The 15,263-nt window shown below is 45.4% G+C and overlaps 1 protein-coding gene across 2 annotated transcripts in view; it reads right to left on the reverse strand.

The window, feature by feature from the left end:
• Positions 1-15,263, reverse strand: part of ABCC1 (ATP binding cassette subfamily C member 1 (ABCC1 blood group)) — an 891,484-nt gene that overhangs the window by 332,296 nt on the left and 543,925 nt on the right. The gene's annotated exons all lie outside the window — the stretch shown is intronic.

The raw sequence follows: 15,263 nt of genomic DNA on the forward strand, positions 1-15,263 counted from the left end.
CATTCAAAATCAATGGTTCCCTATGGGAGCCTATTGATTTGAATGGAAGTCGCACCGCAAGTCAGCGGCGCGACTTGCGCTGTGAGAATCTTGAGGGGGAACTCCACGCCAAAAATGGGAAAAAAACTGCGTGGGGGTCCCCCCCAGGTTCCAAACCAGGCCCTTCGGGTCTGGTATGGAATTTGAGGGTAGCCCCACGCTGAAAAAACGGCATGGGGCCCCCCCCAAAATCCATACCAGACCCTTATCCGAGCATGCAGCCCGGTAGGGCAGGAAGGGGGAGGGGACGAGCGAGCGGCCCCACCCCCCTGGACCATACCAGGCCACATGACCTCAACGTGGGGGGGGGGGGTGTTGGGTGCTTTGGGGCAGGGGAGCTCTGCACCCCCCACCCCAAAGCACCTTGCCCCCATATTGACGAGGACAAGGGCCTCATCCCCACAACCCTGGCCGGTGGTTGTGGGGGTCTGCGGGCAGGGGGCTCATCGGAATCAGGATGATCCGACTTGCGGCGCGACTTGTGCTGTGAGAATCTTGAGGGGGAACTCCATGCCAAAAATGGGAAAAAACGGGGTGGGGTCCCCCCCAAGATCCAGAGTCCTGATCCGACTTTTGCGGTGCGACTTCCATTCAAATCAATAGGCTCCCATAGGGAACCATTGATTTTGAATGGAGGCAGAAAAAACGCTGCTAAAAGCAACGTGGCCAAACGTGCAATAACGCAAATGGAAAAAGCTACTGAAAGCACGTTTAACAGCTGCTTTTCCCGGCGTCAGAACTAGCTTTGCAGCACGTTTTTTCTAACGTCCCGTGTACATGGAGCCTTAATGCAGTTTCCTTTCTTCATGGTAATAACAGTATGAAATTCTAATACTAAACTGCTAGAAAATATATAAAGCTTAATTTTCCAGTGTTACAATTTGGACTTAATATTGATTTAAGAATGATTTTTACTATTTCATTTATACAAAACCCGTCCTATTGAAGGTGCAATCCATTTTTTAGACAAGTCACAAGCCAAAAAAAAGAAACACTTTTTGGTTGTAGGAGTATTAAACCCATATGCAGGTTTATTGGGTTAGTATATAAGCTTTGCTGTTCCTACAGCCTACACTGCTCTAGCTTTGCAAGCCTACAAAAGGCTAAGTTCACCTTTTGGAGCATGTTACACATTACACCCATATTTACGGTGTAACATGCTCCAGCAGTTCCCCCCACCGCGCCCTGAAGATCCTTTCCCCGCATCTGCTGTCATTGGTTCACAGTGAACAGTAAATTAACTACAAGTCCTGTCTTACACCGCGGCAAATGACTTGTAGTTCACAATGAACTGCGAGGGGCGCAGATGAGCATCCTCCTAGTTTATTCACAAGACCTGCAGCTTTCAAACAGACTACCCGTACAGAAGTATGGCCTGAAAGCTGTAGGGCATGTCTGCAGGAGCCTGACATTGCACCCCACTGATCACACGTGAAATGCTCTGTAGTAGGCGCCAGCAGAAAATTAACAATAATTCCACATTTTTAAAAATATGTGCATTTATTATTTTATCCCAAAAGGTGAACTTATCTTTTAACCACTTCTGGACCAGCAGGATTTATCCCCTTAATGACCAGGCCATTTTTTGCAATTTGGCACTGCGTGACTTTAGCTGACAATTGCGAGGTCATGCAATGCTGTACCCAAACAAAATTTACGTCCTGTTTTCCCACAAATAGAGTTTTCTTTTGATGGTATTTGATCAACTCTGCGATTTTTATTTTTTGCGATATAACCAAAAAAAGCTAAAATTGAGAAACAAAAATTACATTTTCTACCTTTTCTTATAAAAAATATACAATAAACTCAATTTTTGTCATACATTTAGGCCAAAATGTACTTAGCTCAGGGCTCGACAAATTTGCTATGAATCTAGGAGCCAGCTAAAAAAGTTAGGAGCCAGTTTTTTTTTTTGGTAGCGTGGGTTGTCAGGGCAAGTAATTTGCGCCCCCTAACTAACTTACAGCAGAGTGGTAAGTCAATAACTCCAATGTAACGCATTACGTCAAGGTTATGGGCTGGCCAGAAAGAATGACATTAAAAACCTGTTATAGGGGAAACTCCTTTTTATGCTAATGCATCATGACTGCGGCATGTAAAATACCCTCATCTGCTGCCTATTGTAGCTTAAGGGTGGCTGTTGGTGGGTGGCAAAAACATGTCTTTACAGCACATTTTTACCACCCAACTGCACATCTAAATAAAGCCTTTGTGACATTTTAAATAAAACAAACACAGAAAAGGATGAAAGAAGTATCCCAGCGCTGCTGATCTTCTGTTGCCTCTTTGCAGCTACTTCCTGCCTGTGTGTCCCCCTGTGGTGATTGTTCATAATACACAGGGCTTTATCAGAGGACATAAAAAGATCATTTTAAAGCATGCCAGCCTCATCTCCCCTCCTCCACCTCACAGCACACCTTAAACAACTGCACTATGAGAACAGCGGCTCAGTGTGTCACAGCATGGACACAGAACACACACACAGGCAGCCCCCGTGCTCTATCCTCCACCAGAACTCTCCCCCCCCCTCCCTCACAGTAGTGACAGTCTGCCTGCTAGGTCGGGTAAAGGGCACACAGGCTGCCGGGTCCCCCTCCTCCTCACCCTTCTCCAAGGTCTGAACTCCCGCTGTGGTCTCTGGGGGGAGGAAGACCAGCCTGATAAGGACGCTACGGACAGCATAGGAGAGCTCAGAGAGCAGCCATTCCGGACCTTACTCTCGCAGAGGAGAGGAGGCCCGCCCCCTCCCCTCTCATGTTACTCACAGCCGGACTTCAGATTACTGCACGGCTCCAGGGAAAACACGGAGACCAGGGAGGGGGAGAGCGAAGCATCAGCTGCCTGACACTCTGAGCTGCGTGTCCGGGCAGTCAGTCAGGAGTTGCAAAGAGTGGGCTGGCGGCAAATCAGGAGCCAGGACGCGGTTTCTGGTCGCCATGGCGACTGGGGTTTGTCGAACCCTGACTTAGCTACATGTCTTTGATAAAAAAAATCTCAATAAGCATATTTTATTGGTTTGCGCAAAAGTTATAGCGTCTACAAACAATGCTGTATTCAGCTGCAAGAAAAAGTATGTGAACCCTTTGGAATGATATGGATTTCTGCACAAATTGGTCATAAAATGTGATCTGATCATCATCATCTAAGTCACAACAATAGACAATCACAGTCTGCTTAAACTAATAACACACAAAGAATGAAATGTTACCATGTTTTTATTGAACACACCATGTAAACATTCACAATACAGGTGGAAAAAGTATGTGAACCCTTGGATTTAATAACTGGTTGAACCTCCTTTGGCAGCAATAACCTCAACCAAACGTTTCCTGTAGTTGCAGATCAGACGTGCACAACGGTCAGGAGTAATTCTTGACCATTCCTCTTTACAGAACTGTTTCAGTTCAGCAATATTCTTGGGATGTCTGGCGTCAATTGCTTTCTTGCAATCGCAATCAGGTTGAGGTCAGGACATTGACTGGGCCACTTCAGAAGGCGTATTTTCTTCTGTTTAAGCCATTCTGTTAATTTACTTCTGTTTTTTGTCATTGTTCTGTTGCAACACCCATCTTCTGTTGAGCTTCAGCTGGTAGACAGATGGCCTTAAGTTCTCCTGCAAAATGTCTTGATAAACTTGGGAATTCATTTTTCCTTCGATGATAGCAATCCGTCCAGGCCCTGATGCAGCAAAGCAGCCCCAAACCATGATGTCCCCACCACCATACTTCACAGTTGGGATGAGGTTTTCATGTTGGTGTGCTGTGCCTCTTTTTCGCCACACATAGTGTTGTGTGTTTCTTCCAAACAACTCAACTTTGGTTTCATCGGTCCACAGAATATTTTGCCAGTACTGCTGTGGAACATCCAGGTGCTCTTGTGTAAACTGTAAACATGCAGCAAGGTTTTGTTTGGACAGCAGTGGCTTCCTCTGTGGTATCCTCCCATGAAATCCATTCTTGTTTAGTGTTTTACTTATTGTAGATTCACTAACAGGGATGTTAGCATTTGCCAGTGCCGTTTGTAAGGCTTTAGCTGACACTCTAGGATTCTTCTTCACCTCATTGAGCAGTCTGTGCTGTGCTCTTGAGGTCATCTTTACAGGACGGCCACTCCTAGGGAGAGTAGCAGCAGTGCTGAACTTTCTCCATTCATAGACAATTTGTCTTACCGTGGACTGATGAACAGCAAGGCTTTTGGAGATACTTTTATAACCCTTTCCAGCTTTATGCAAGTCAACAATTCTTAATCGTAGGTCTTCTGAGAGCTCTTTTGTGCGAGGCATCATTCACATCAGGCAATGCTTCTTGTGAAAAGCAAACCCAGAACTGGTGTGTGCGTTTTTATAGGGGAGGGTAGCTGTATCCAACACCTCCAATCTAATCTCATTGATTGGGCTCCAGTTGGCTGACATCTCACTCCAATTAGCTCTTGGAGATGTCATTAGTCTAGGGGTTCACATACTTTTTCCACCTGCACTGTGAATGTTTACATGGTGTGTTCAATAAAAACATGGCAACATTTCATTCTTTGTGTGTTATTAGTTTAAGCAGACTGTGATTGTGTATTGTTGTGACTTAGATGATGATCAGATCACATTTTATGACCAATTTGTACAGAAATCCATATCATTCCAAAGGGTTTACATACTTTTTCTTGCAGCTGTATACTTAAATTTACACAGCTTTTACATTTTCGGACTGCCTTTCTCATTTCTTGAAGTGCCAAAATGGCAGGGCAGTACAAAACCCCCCAAATGACCCCTTTTTGGATGGTAGACACTCCAAGGAATTTTGTGAGAGGCATGTTGCGCCAATTGAATATGTAATTTTTTTGTCACAGGTGTTTGAATAATGACAAAAAAATAAATTTACACAAAGTTGTCATTCAAAAGATATATTGCGCACACATGCCATGTGTATATGTGGAATTACACCCCAAAAATACATTCTGCTGCTTCTCCCAAGGGGATACCCCATGTGTGAGATTTTTAGCAGTCTAGCCCCGTACAGGACCCCGAAAACCAATCACTGCCTTTCAGGAACCCTTCAGGGCATGAATTGCTGATGTCACTCCTCACTACCCATCACAGGTTCAGAAGCTATGAAATGCCAAGGTAGCACAACCCCCCCCCCCCCAAATGACCTTTTTTTTTTTGGAAAGTAGACACCCTAAGCTATTTGTTGAGAGGCATGCTAAATCCATGGAATATTTTAGATTTTGCCACAGGTTTTAGGAAAATTTAATTTTTTTTTTTTCACAAAGTTGTCAATCAAATTCTATATTGCTCACACATTCCATGGATATATGTGAAATGACACTCCAAAATACATTCTGCTGCTTCTCCTGATTACGGAGATACCACGTGTGAGACTTTTTGGTAGTCTAGCCGTGTACAGGACCCCGAGAACCTGATGACTGATCGGTTCTGAAGCAAATCAGAACATCGAGGGGACCCGCGTGTGACTGTCATACCGGTACGGCGGTTCGCACAGCTGAGGCAGCCTGCCGCAGTATATCTGCGACGGGCAGTCGGCAAGTGGTTAATTAAAGCTAGAAACTGCCAAAAAAGCTGCTATGACATCTACTATATAACACATCCCACTCCCAGCAAACTTTCGTTTTGTACCAAGCGATACAGAGACCATAAAAAACTGAGGGGAGGGACCTGTGTTACGTTCTGTATGCCAAGAAAAAAAGAAGGAAGGTTAAAAATCCTATTTTCTAAGTTATACAATGAGACAAAGGCTTTTTAACCACTTCCATACCGAGTCATGTAAAATTACGTTGGCAAAGTGGTTGTAAGGATCCGGGCCGCCGTCATATGACGTCGCCCGGATCTCCCCTCTACTGCGTGCCCCCGGGGGCACGCAGCGCGGCGATCGGGGGTGAGGCTCGTCCCTCGGACATAGCCCATCCCTGATCAAGGTAAACAGCCAATAGAAATTGGCTGTTTACCATGTGATCGGCTGTGTCAATCACAGCCGATCACATGAGTGGCTCCAGCACGAGCCGCTCGTTCTCTCTGCAATGCGCGCCCCCGGGGGCGCGCAGAGCAGCGATCGGAGACGATGCTCGTCCCTCGGACAGAGTCGATCCCCGATCTAGGTAAAGAGCCAATGAAATTGGCTCTTTACCACGTGACCGGCTGTGTCCAATCACAGCCGGTCACAAATGTCAACAGAGAACACGGTAACTAGCTGTCACCGTGTTCTCCTCCTCACACACTGATCCTGTGTGAGGAAGAGAGTGTGGTAACAGCTAGTTACCAAATACAGTGCACCCCAACCACACTGATTGCCCCCCCCATAAAGAGCACCTGTCACTAGCCCATCAAAGTACCCGAGTACCTGTCACCAGCCCATCAGGTACTCAGATGACAGGTACTCGGGTACTCTGATGGGCTGGTGACAGGTACTCGGGTACTCTGGTGACAGGTACTCGGGTACTCTGGTGACAGGTACTCGGGTACTCTGGTGACAGGTACTCGGGTACTCTGGTGACAGGTACTCGGGTACTCTGGTGACAGGTACTCGGGTACTCTGGTGACAGGTACTCGGGTACTCTGGTGACAGGTACTCGGGTACTCTGGTGACAGGTACTCGGGTACTCTGGTGACAGGTACTCGGGTACTCTGGTGACAGGTACTCGGGTACTCTGGTGACAGGTACTCGGGTACTCTGGTGACAGGTACTCGGGTACTTTGAGTACCTGTCAACGGAGTACCCGTCATCAGAGTACCTGTCACCTACCCATCAGAGTACCCGAGTACCTTCCACCTGCTCATCAGAGTACCTGACGCCTGAAGTACCCGAGTACTTGCCGCCTGCTCATCAGTACCCATCACTACTCATCAGTACTCATCAGTACCTATCACGTATCAGTACTGATCATCAGTACCCATCAGTACAGTATCACCTATCAGTATCAGTACTACTCATCAGTACCTATCACCTGCCTGTCACCTGCCCATCAGAGTACCCGAGTACCTGTCACCTGCCTATCGGAGTACCCGAGTACCTGCCACCTGCTCATCAGTACCAGAGTACCTGTCACCTGCCCAACAAAGTACCCGAGTACCTGTCACCCTTCATACAGCCACCATGTCCAAGTCCAAAAAGGTTTATATACGTCCTCCGTTTAAACCTAAATACCGGTGTTATGGCAGCAGATAGCTGCCATAACCCTGGTATTTTTTTTAAACGGTGGACAGTTGGCTTTCCGATAAGGGTGGTCCCAGCGGCGGATTCGCCGTGGGATCACCCTTCCGGGATGGCGGAAGAGGCGCCCCCCCCCCCTCCCGCCGCGTTCCGGTCCTTTTCCCCGCTTACCGGACCCGCCGGCAGCGGGGAAAACGATCCGGTCCCAGATCCTCACAGACAGGATGTCGAGTGAGGGCAAGCTTGCCCTCACTTGACTCTATGGTCTTGGAGGACCGGAGCTACGGAAAATGTTGTTGCCTAGCAACCGGTTTAAAGGTCCCTTTTTTTTTTTTCATTTTATATAATAATTTTTTTTTTTTTTCTATCTTTTAGTGTACTTGTGAGATCTGAGGACTTTTTGACCCCAGATCTCACAAAAAAGAGGTCCTGTCGTGCCTATTTCTATTACGAGGAATGTTTACATTCCTTTTAATAGAAATAAAAATGATCAATTTTTTTTTTTTAAACGGTGTAAAAATAAAAAATAATAAATAAAATAAATAGTAAAAAAAAAAAATTAAAGCGCCCTGTCCCCGTGAGCTTGCGCGCAGAAGCGAACGCATACAGAAACCCCGCCCACATATGTAAACGGTGTTCACACCGCACATGTGAGGTATCGCCGCGATCGTTAGAGCAAGGGGAATAATTTGAGCCCTAGACCTCCTCTGTAACTCAAAGATGGCAACCTGTAGAAATTTTTAAATTGTCGCCTATGGGGATTTTTAAGTACCAAAGTTTGTCGCCATTCAGTGAGCGTGCACAATTTTGAAACATGACATGTTGGGTATCTATTTACTCGGCGTAACATTATCTTTCACATTATGGAAAAAATTGGGCTAACTTTACTGGTTTCTTATTTTTTAATTAAAAAAAGTGAATTTTTTCCAAAAAAATTGCGTTTGGAAGACCGCTGCACAAATACGGTGTGATAAAAAATATTGCAATCATCTCCATTTTATTCTCTAGGGTCTCTGCTTAAAAAAAATATATAATGTTTGGGGGTTATAAGCAGTTTTCTAGCAAAACAACTGATTTTAGCTTGTAAACACCAAATGTCAAAAATAGGCCTAGGCAAGTGGCTAGAATGCATGATGATGCTCCTTGGATGTTAGGCCCCTCTATATGGCTAGGCTGTGAAAAAGTCTCACACATGTGATATTGCCATACTCCGGAGGAGTGGCAGAATGTATTTTGGGGTGTCATTTTTGCTGTGTACATGCTATGTGTTAGGAATATCCTATAAATTGACAACTTTATGTAAAAAAAAAAAAAGTTTTCATTTTTTTCCCACATTTTCCAAAAACCTGTGGAAAAAAATGATATGTTCAAACGACCCATAATGCCTCATAGAATATACGTTGGAGTGTTTGCTTTCCAAAATTGGGTCATTTTGTGCACTTTTCCATTGTATTGGTGCTCTAGGGCCTTGAAAAGTGTGATAGGTAGTAAGAAAGTTTTATGTGTATTTATGCTCCTAGAACGCCTGAAGGTGCTTCTTGGACGTGGAGTCTCTTTTTGTGGCCAGGCTGTGTAAAAGTCTCACACATGTGGTATCACCATACTCGGAAGGAGTAGTAGAATGTATTTTTGGGTGTAATTTTTGCTGTGTACATGCTATGTGTTAGAAATAGCTTATAAATTGACAACTTTGTGGGAAAAAAAAGAAAAAAAATTTTTTTCTTCATTTTCCCAAGAATTGTGGGAAAAAATTACAACTTCAAAAAACCCACCATGCCTCTTACTAAATACCTTGGACTGTCTACTTTACAAAAAGGGGTCATTTGGGCGGTATTTGTACTGTCCTGACATTTCAGGGCCTCAAGAAAAAAAGATAGGCAGTCAGTACATCTGGTGTGATCAATTTTCAGTAATTGGTACCATAGCTTCTAGACTCAATAACTTTCACACAGACTAAATAATATACACTAATTTGGGTTAATTTTACCAGAGACATGTAGCAGTATACATTTTGGCCCAAATGTATGAAGAAAAATTTATTTTTTGCAAAATTTTATAATTGAAACTAAAAAAGTGTTTTTTTTCAAATTTTTTGCTCTTTTTTTGCTTATATCACAAAAAAAAAAAAACCCAGTTGTGATCAAATACCACCAAAAGAAAGCTCTATTTGTGTGAAAAAAATGATAAAAATTTTGTTTGGTTACAGTGTAGCATGACTGAGCAATTGTCATTCAAAGTGTGAGAGTGCTGAATGCTGAAAATTGGTCTGGGCAGGAAGGGTGTCTAACTGCTCTGTATGGAAGCGGTTAATCCTTACCAGGGGATATCCAAAAGTAATCAAACTGGGGTGTGCAACACAGCAAAAACATCAAAAGGCCAACACAACAGGTCAAGAAGGACTCAACAGAAACTAGGAGAGTAGCCTGTAGCAACCTACGCCAGAAATTGGCATCAGAAGAGGCCTGAACATTTACCTAGTAGAACTTAATGAACGTGTGAAGAGAAGACCAGAAAACCAGGTGTCAAGTCTTGCAAATCTGAAAATAGATACCTGATGCTAAAAAGCCTATGAAGTGTCTCTTAACAGGGAAGTTTAAACCCGATAGACCTGGCAGACAACCGGATCAAACTATGACTTGTCTAATTCACTTGGAAATGGTGGGGCGAGACACAGGGAGCCCCTTGCAAGAGCCCTTATGAAGAACAGAGAGGAAATCCGATTGCCTAAAAGAGGCAGTGACCGCAAGAGATACTGTATATTCTAACAGCATGTACCGAATAAAGACAGTGGAAGAAAATTCATTTGGATGGTTCAAAAGTAGGACATGGATTGTATAAACCACATCTGGACAAGGTAAAAAAGCCCCTTAGAGCTTTAGGTCAACCTCGTCCCTGTGTAACACTAGTAAAAAGCTCTTTTGTCAAGGTCTTACCTTGCCTTGCTGATGGCAGCCATCTTTGAAATGTGCAGACCGTTGCCTCTTATAAACTCTGTTTGCATCATCACTTGCCTGCTGCCTGGGCGTCGCTCAGTGATGTTGCACACCTGATTATATACAGTGGGTACAGAAAGTATTCAGACCCCCTTAAATTTTTCACTCTTTGTTATATTGCAGCCATTTGCTAAAATCATTTAAGTTCATTCTTCTTCCTCATGAATGTACACATAGCACCCCATACGGACAGAAAAACACAGAATTGTTGACATTGTTGCAGATTTATTAAAAAAGAAAAACTGAAATATCACATGGTCCTAAGTATTCAGACCCTTTGCTGTGACACTCATATATTTAACTCAGGTGCTTTCCATTTCTTCTGATCATCCTTGAGATGGTTCTACACCTTCATTTGAGTCCAGCTGTGTTTGATTATACTGATTGGACTTGATTAGGAAAGCCACACACCTGTCTATATAAGACCTTCCAGATCACAATGCATGTCAGAGCAAATGAGAATCATGAGGTCAAAAGAACTGCCTGAAGAGCTCAGAGACAGAATTGTGGCAAGGCACAGATCTGGCCAAGGTTACAAAAAGATTTCTACTGCACTTAAGGTTCCTAAGAGCACAGTGGCCTCCATAATCCTCAAATGGAAGACGTTTGGGACGACCAGAACCCTTCCTAGAGCTGGCCGTCCGGCCAAACTGAGCTATCGGGGGAGAAGAGCCTTGGTGAGAGAGGTAAAGAAGAACCCAAAGATCACTGTGGCTGAGCTCCAGAGATGCAGTCAGGAGATGGGAGAAAGTTGTAGAAAGTCAACCATCACTGCAGCCCTCCACCAGTCGGGGCTTTATGGCAGAGTGGCCCAACGGAAGCCTCTCCTCAGTGTAAGACACATGAAAGCCCGCATGGAGTTTGCTAAAAAACACCTGAAGGACTCAAAGATGGTGAGAAATAAGATTCTCTGGTCTGATGAGACCAAAATAGAACTTTTTGGCCTTAATTCTAAGCGGTATGTGTGGAGAAAACCAGGCACTGCTCATCACCTGTCCAATACAGTCCCAACAGTGAAGCATGGTGGTGGCAGCATCATGCTGTGGGGGTGTTTTTCAGCTGCAGGGACAGGACGACTGGTTGCAATCGAGGGAAAGATGAATGCGGCCAAGTACAGGGATATCCTGGACAAAAACCTTCTCCAGAGTGCTCTGGACCTGAGACTGGGCCGAAGGTTTACCTTCCAACAAGACAATGACCCTAAGCACACAGCTAAAATAACGAAGGAGTGGCTTCACAACAACTCCGTGACTGTTCTTGAATGGCCCAGCCAGAGCCCTGACTTAAACCCAATTGAGCATCTCTGGAGAGACCTAAAAATGGCTGTCCACCAACGTTTACCATCCAACCTGACAGAACTGGAGAGGATCTGCAAGGAGGAATGGCAGAGGATCCCCAAATCCAGGAGTGAAAGACTTGTTGCATCTTTCCCAAAAAGACTCCTGGCTGTATTAGATCAAAAGGGGGCTTCTACTAAATACAGAGCAAAGGGTCTGAATACTTAGGACCATGTGATATTTCAGTTTTTCTTTTTTAATAAATCTGCAACAATGTCAACAATTCTGTGTTTTTCTGTCAGTATGGGGTGCTATGTGTACATTCATGAGGAAGAAGAATGAACTTAAATGATTTTAGCAAATGGCTGCAATATAACAAAGAGTGAAAAATGTAAGGGGGTCTGAATACTTTCCGTACCCACTGTATATCACCTGTTGGCCTCCAGTCCTTGCCCTTATGTTTGTGCTCCAAGATGCATCACTGCTAGCAGTCTTCTGGTCTACCTGTTCCTATGTGCATGACCTGGCATGGCTGATGACTTTCCTGGCTCTCGACCCCGCATCGGCAGACGACTCGACTCTGGCTTGGATGATTATCTGCTTCTGGACATGACCCCAGCTGTTCCTGATTTCGCTCCTCACTTTTGCTGTGCGTTTATTGTTGTGGCTCTAATAAACTGCTTTATTTTACTTGCATCTTCGCGTGGTCCGGTTTCCTGGCACCCTGACAGTACACAAGGGCCATGAATCCTGACGATGCAGGTGCTCCTACACTCCCCATGCTGGTTACCAGGCTCGATCAACAAGATCACCTTTTAGGTATGTTCGCTCAAGTGTTGCAGACGTTGCTTGAACGCACAGCACACCTTGCTCCTGCTGCTGCTAGGCCGGTGGTCCCTCCTGCTACTGCTCCTGTTGCAGCTCCTGCAGCTGCAGTCCCTGTTACCAGAGGGATGACTGGTTCAGCCCCCCTCCCGCTATGGGGGTGAACCGAGTCAGTGTCGTGGCTTCCTAAACCAAGTGGGCATTAATTTTAAAATGGTTCCTCAGGCGTTTCCCTCTGACAGGTCCAAGGTGGGCTTCCTAATCTCATTGCTCTGGGACAAGGCCTTGGCGAATCCCTTATGGGAGAACAAAAACCCTGTGATACTCGATTACCAGAGTTTTGTTGCCTCCTTTCGTAGGGTATTCAATGTGCCTGCTCGCTCTGCCTCTGCTGCTAAGCTGCTCCTGTCCATTTAAAAGGTTATACGAACCATTGCCGAGTATGCCGTCATACAGAGGTGGGCTGGAATAATGAGGCTCTGGTGGCTGTCTTCTCTCATGGTCTTTCCGATGCATTGAATAATGAGATTGTGATCAAGGATCTCCCTGACGAGCTCGAGGCTCTCATTTCTTTCCTGATTTTGATCACTACCAGGCTCAGGGAGAGACCATCGTTTAAGGAGCGTCTGCGGAGGCCTCCTACCGGTTTGGCTCCTAGGTTTTCTTTCCCACCCATTCCTCCCTCACCTCCCAAGCCTCCTGGGAATGGTGCGTTTGGCTGGGAACCTATGCAGCTGGGGTTCACTCTCCTTTCTGAGGCTGAGCAAGCCTTTAGGAGGGAGGGCCAATGCCTGTATTGCGGCCTTGGTGGGCATTTCCTGAAATCTTGTCCTACCCGTCCGGGAAACACTCATACCGAAGGTCCTGTCAGGGGCAAATCTTAGGTGGAATTTCCTCATCCCTGGTTTCCCATAAAGATAAACTGCTAATCAGTTGTCCTCTCCTGGGGCATCAGGTTCGGTGGTTACTCAGGCGTGAGTAGACTCCAGTGCTGGCAGTTACTTTGACAGTATATTTGCTGCTGCAAATTCCATACCCTTGCAGCCCCGAGTTTCTCCACTAGTCATCAAGGCAATTGATGGCAGACCTCTGCAACCGGAACAAGTTACCCACGAGACTGGGAGTCAACCTATTTCCAGGTTATATCGTCCCCACACTACCCTGGTGTTTTGGGGTACCCTTGGCTTCAGAAACACAATACGACCTTTGATTGGCAGTCGGTTGAGAAGCTCTCTTGGTCTCCTCAGTGTGGCGCTGTTTGCATCCATGGGCCTGTTAATCTCCCTAGCGGTATTCCGAGTGTGGCTCGGGGTTAATTTTCAGTACCAAAAGCGGTAACCCAGAGCCACACTCGGTATTACCCCGCAATGTTAATCACCTTCCCTGTGCTCCCTCACCGTCCTGCCCGGCATCCTGACAGTCTCTCCCCGCTCTGTGTACGGCCGATTTTTGGCACTTGCCTTCCAGTTCCCTCCTGCGAGTGTTGCGACGCAGGGGGGAGGAACCGGCGGCAAATTCAAAAGTGTAAAAACACAAATGACTCGATACAAAGCTGTGATCCTAATGGATCACACTGTATCATGCCATTTCAGCACAAGATTGCACCTGGTGACTTTTCCAGTGCCCTGCCTGTGCTTTTCCAGTGCTTTGTGCCTGGAAAATTTTGAACGACCATGACGTCCAAAAAGCATTCTTTTTGCACAAAAGCGCTTTTAGACGAACTGGAAAACTGTGACAGCGATATCGATTAGTGGGAAAATTCGTCATCAGGTACGGAAAGTGACGACAGTGACGATTCTGTTGTCTCTTTCTGGCACATTGCTAGTGGAATTTGGGAAGTATATCAAATGATTCTTCAGAATTTCCAACAGAGCTATGTGCCAGGAAGAGACACCAGAATCGTCGTTGTCATCACTTTCCGTACATCATGACAAATTTTCCCACAAATCACTATCGCTCAGTTCTTCAAGTAACTGTTTCGCTGTCGCTGTTTTCAAGTTTGTCTAAAAGCGCTTTTGCGCAAAAAGAACGCTTTTTGGACGCCATGGTCGTTCTCAATTTTCCAGGCACAAAGAACAGGAAAAGCACAGGCAGGGCACTGGAAAAGTCACCAGGTGCAATCCTGGGGTGAAATGGCATGATACAGTGTAATCTGTTAGGATCACAACTTTGTATCATGTCATTTAGTGTACTTACATTTTTTAAATTGCCGCCGGTTTCACCCCCCTGCGTCGCAATGCTGGCAGGGAAGCGGAAGACAGGTGCCGGTATCGGCCAAGCACACAGCGGGAGGGCGGCAGGAGGATCGCAGGGGAAGGTAAGTTTTAAATGTAAAACAACAGATTTCCATGCAAAAGAATATACCGCTTTTAGCACAAAAATCTGTACATAATCAGGCCGCCAGAGAGGTTAATAAACCCTCTCTAGATGGGTTTATCTCAGGTTAAACTGAGCATTTGATGTAAATATCCTTTTTTTTAATCTGTCTTTCCTTCCCCTCTCACTTTCCTGCAAGAATACGTACTATTATATTATTTAGTATATATTGTGTTTAGTGTGTTGCATTCAAAGTGGTTACCGGGCTTCCCCACTCTCTCTCCCATTTTTCATCCTCTGGAGTTTCTGGTCACCCAAAGGAGGAGCGTTCCCGGCACGCGCAGCCCCCATGCTAGCAGAACACTGCAATTTTATTGTGGCTTTTTTGATCATTCAGGGTGGTGAGGAATGTGGACTGCACCACTCCTTTTCCTACACTAGATGGCCTTACCATCTAGCATAGGATGTTCACGCATCCTCTCCCTGTGACAGTGTGTCGGCACCCACAGGACCTGCGGGGTTCATATACCACCGGTGGCAGTGTACTTCTCTTTGGGGCGGAAAGGACATCACATATCTGGGCATGGTCAAATGAATGATATTCTTATTTCTAGAGCTTGAGGTTTTTTTTGTTCCTCTTTGGGATCTTCCAGTTT

Source organism: Pelophylax lessonae, assembly GCF_965119305.1.
Source record: "Pelophylax lessonae genome assembly, chromosome: 6".
Taxonomy (NCBI): Eukaryota; Metazoa; Chordata; class Amphibia; order Anura; family Ranidae; genus Pelophylax; species Pelophylax lessonae.